This window comes from Echiichthys vipera, assembly GCF_963691815.1.
Source record: "Echiichthys vipera genome assembly, chromosome: 19".
Classification (NCBI taxonomy): Eukaryota; Metazoa; Chordata; class Actinopteri; order Perciformes; family Trachinidae; genus Echiichthys; species Echiichthys vipera.
Genome location: NC_139844.1, coordinates 20,937,733 through 20,942,424, shown reverse-complemented (window position 1 = coordinate 20,942,424; position 4,692 = coordinate 20,937,733).

Below are 4,692 nucleotides of genomic sequence, written 5' to 3'. Positions count from 1 at the left end.
AAACGCTTTTGAAAGCATGTCATGTTTTTTCTCACATTCAGATATGGTAATACTCACCTACTTCTGACCCTTTTTCATTTCCACTCCCAATTCATTCGCATTTTCTTTTGCCAAAATTCTTGATATTTGTAATGTTGTGATGGATGGAAAACACACTTTAAATGATAGACTATTCAGTGACAAATTAGATCAAGTGAAAAAAGCAGTTGAAGTATGAAGTTATTTAATGTCTGAAAAAAGGAGGATTCATACTCGTTACTTTGCACACAATATAAAAATCATCTATTCTCTACATCATCATGTTTTCATTTACATACAGCAGGCAGAGGTTACTTATGTTGCTATGTATGTTTTATCATTTCAGCATAAGCAGTGATCCTAAGCACTGATAATGCTGTTCTATGTCTGCACAATAAAACAAATCAGCCTTATCATACAACCTGTCAAACCTTATTAGTCAGATATATTTAGATGCATAAGGCTTTTACAGTTTGCTGCATTGTTACTACAAGTGTGTGTCATACAGTAAGATGCAGTAAGAGGTCAAAATGCACCTGAAAATGTCATTAACACTGACAGATTATGGAGATTTTGTGTACAAAAGTTGTGTTGAAATCAGACATGATGTAATATGATGTAATGTAAGTATTATTTTAATGTATTCATCCAGTATTTTTGACATTTGTGTTGCCAATCAGCAAATTAAACTTATAAAATTAAAATTATAATTTACTCCTGATATTGTGTGTTTAATCTCCCCTTTGTTGTGTTTTAGAATATTTCTAAGAAAATAAGGAAAGCATATTCAAACAGTCAATACACAAGCTAAATTGAATCCCGAGGGGGGCAAAGCTTTTCTGCAGAGTCACCAGGAAATTAACATGATAAAAAAGTTCTTCTTCCTACTTACATAACCCACTTCCTCCCGCTGACTTTGTACACAGGACTTTATTACATTCACGTCTATATAGAGCAATGCAATATAGTTTTTTTGAGAGAGAAAGGCAGAAAATTGGGGAGACAAGAACGAGTCAGAGAGAATTAGACAATGAGGTAGGTTGTGGAAAGGAAGTAAAGGGGGAGGCAGAGGAGGTTGGAGTCTTATTCTTGACACATTCAATATGCTGCTGTGGGGCCCACACTGTTCTATGCCAAGTTGTTGTTTTCACCTCTGAGACCCACTATGCTGCCTGCAACCTTGCCTGCCTCCGTAATTCACTGCTATAGAAATGTCAGAGTGGACTCCACAGTACAGCTTCCTACAGCTGGACTGCTGATAAGTATGAAGACATAGCTACAGGTCCCAGGTGAGTTTTTGGCATTATCTAGCCGTAAAGCTTGGATGGAGAGCGCGGCGAGATCAAACAGAGTAAGTGCAATGAGGGCCAATTGTTGCCTCGTTTTAATGCTCAGGGCGAAGCTTGCTGACCAAAAAAGGTGCCGCCTGAAATCCCCAACCAATAAAGAGGTTTGAAGTTGGTGTGTGGAGACTCAGGTTGTTATTGTCATCACATTAATTCTTTTGACTTGCCCTTGAGCAAGGAACTTAATGTTTAACCCCCTTAACATCCAGTTTTTTACTTTTTTCTCCAGATGGTTGTTAAAATAAGTGTCAGTATCAACAAAAGTATATTCTGTGTGGGCTTATCCCTAGCCTGGTTATGTTCCAGACTGTATAAAATATAGATGTCCTGTCCGTGACATGACTCATAGGTTTCCAAAGAGCCATTGTGAAACTTAATGTGGGCTGCTCAGGCCATGACCATCTCGGAAGTACCTGGCACCGCCGCACTGGCTAATCCAAGAGGTGGAGTGTGATAAGAGCTGAGGTGGGCTGAATGAAGCCTACAGTCTAAGCTATAGGCTTTTTCCTTTGGCACTTTTGGCCCCACCGAGCCAAAACATGCCATGCTGATTTGTATTTTCATTACCAATTTTAAGTGTTTAATAATCCGGGCTGGGGCCCTTCTGTGTGGAGTTTGCATGTTCTCCCCGTCTCCTCTCCGGTCCAAAGACATGCATGTGTTAGGTTAATTGATTATTCCAAATTGCCCGTAGGTGTGAGTGTGAGTTTGAATTGTTGTCTGTCTCTGTTCGTCTCTATGTGCCCTGTGATAGACTGGCGTCCTGTCCAGGGTGGACCCCACCTCATGCCCAATGTTAGCTGGGATCGGCTCCAGCCCCCCGTGACCCCGATAGGGACAAGCGGTTGAAGATGATGGATGGAGTTGTATAAAGATTCACCACATGCATATTTGTCATGAACGGGGAAATTAGCTATAGAGAACCTCTTTTTGTACCAGGTTGTCTTTATTTTTTAGCCCTGCAGATTACTGCTTGTTTCAGACAATCAAAGCCTTTTAGAAGGGATTAAGAATGAGCTCCTTCCTGTGCTGTTGTCATAAAAATAGCTACATCCAACAAAAGAATATACTCAACATGTCTTGTATTTACAAACCTCTGTCATATTTTTTTGTCCTTGGAAACCTTTGGATCCCTAATAGAATATTAAGTAAAGTTGTGTGGGTTTGAACAATATTTGGCTGCACAGCATGAGTTTAATGACAACCGTAAGCCGCTGCTGGTTAAGAGGTTTAACTCAGCATGTAGAAAGACAGCCAAATGAGTGTCAGTGTGTCCAAAAGAGAGCAGATGCTCATTCAATTTTTAAAGAAATAAAGAATAAAGATTTGTTGTGTCGTAGGCTTCAAATATGTTTTTTCATGAGGCGATCTTGTCTGCAGGGGCATAAATGAATCGGATGGCAATTTAGGTTTCAGCAGTAATCACTGGCTGAAATGTATTTATATTCACACATATGGTCCGTGTTGTTGCCATAGCAACAGGTCATTCTGCAAGAAGAAAGGAGGCATAAAAAGTGGGTATACATATGACAACATATCCTCATGTTTCTCTCCTTTCCTGTGTTTGAGTGTGAATGAAACCATAGTCTCTTTCTAGCTCTCTCTCTCTCAAATAAGACACACATACGTGCTGAGTACCTTCTGCTTTATCTTATCTCTGACAGACCTGTGCCTTCAGATGAGACTCTGCTGTTTCATTGTTGTTTTTTTTTTTGCTTCACTCTTCACAGCTAACTGGATAATTAAAACTGTTCTGCTGTATTCCCTGGCTTTTAGGGACATTCATAGAGAGAAAATGTTGCTTTTTTAACAACACTCAGTAATGAGGACCTTGTGCTTTGTTTGACTGGTGCCCCTTCCATAAAGTAAAGCAGTCAAGGGTCACCTCTTCCGACTGTCTGTCTTCCTAATGAGCAGAGTGGACACCAACCTTCCACTGCTGTGTGCTTTCAAATGGTTCAACCAATTATGTATGTTGCTTGAACATTTGAGGACCATGACATGAATACCACATCAGATTTCTCCTTTCTGGGCAGCTTAGTTGGTTAGTTACAGGTAAAGGTTACTGTATCGGTTGCTAGGCTCAAGAAAGATATTTTTTTAACCTAAAACATACATGTTTTAGGAATTGTTTCTGACATAGCCTGGTCATGTCCCTTATGGTTGTGTTGTTCTTTCAGTTGATGTTATTAATCGAAAACACGATCGTGTTTTGTTTTCTGACGTATCTGGAACTTAAACAATAGTTGCCAAGCAGCAATAGTGGTTATTTCAGCCATGATTGATGACGAAAAGCAGCGTTGATGATGCTTATAGCTTATAGTAATGGAAATGATTCAAATATTAATATTTGACTTGCATCAGGTCTGAACATGGCATTACACGTACACACACAGAAGGACAGCAGCACTGCAGGTGCACCTGGTTGGTTTCATTCGTGTTATGCCCCCAAACACACATGATTAATAAAAAGACCAGATACAACTGAGACTACGCACAATCTAACTTACAAAAGTTGAGCTGCTCACGCCCTAAATGCACTTTCGACCAGGCACCATAGACTGTCTAATCAGGGCCCCAGACACGCCTGCCGACCGGAAATGTAGATCACTGTATGTCTAAAAGTGTAATTCTGGTGAAATCAGTGTGTTTGTGGGGGTTGAAGGTTTGGGTTTTCATGGTGTTTCTTGGTTGTTCATGTTTTGTTATTTTTTTGTATTGTTTTGTTTTTATTCTCTGTGCAACCCACAAGTATGAAAAGTGCCATATAAATAAAGTTGATTTGATTTGATTGGAAATAGCCATCGAGATATGTTTTTCGGGCAGAGCGCCAAACGCATCCAAAACGGCTTTTTTTAACCACTGATGTTGCTCAAAATAGCACCAAACCTCTGCAGTAGCATGATAAGAGCCCCTCCACATTACAAAGCACATTGTGACAGGCAGCCCAAAACAAGTCGATTACCGAGTTCAGTTCTATTGAACTTCAATAGAACTGAACTCCCGAGCGTTCGGTAATCGACTTGTTTGGGCTACCTGTCAATATGGACCAGCCAACTGCTAAAGCTTGTAGAACTGTAAAACAGTCTTTTTTAAATAAACTCCAGGTTTGCCTACTATGTTGTTGGTGTTTCATTTTATAGGGACTCTTAGCATGCTACTGCAGAGGTTTGGTGCTATTTTGAGCAATATTAGTGGTTTAAACAAAGCTGTTTTGGATGGTTCATCACTCCGCCCCAAGCTACTTAGTGTTAGCCGTGTCTGACTGTTAGCAACTGTCCGGGATTTCCCCTTTTATAGGTGATCAATGAAAAAAAACTTGTCTCGA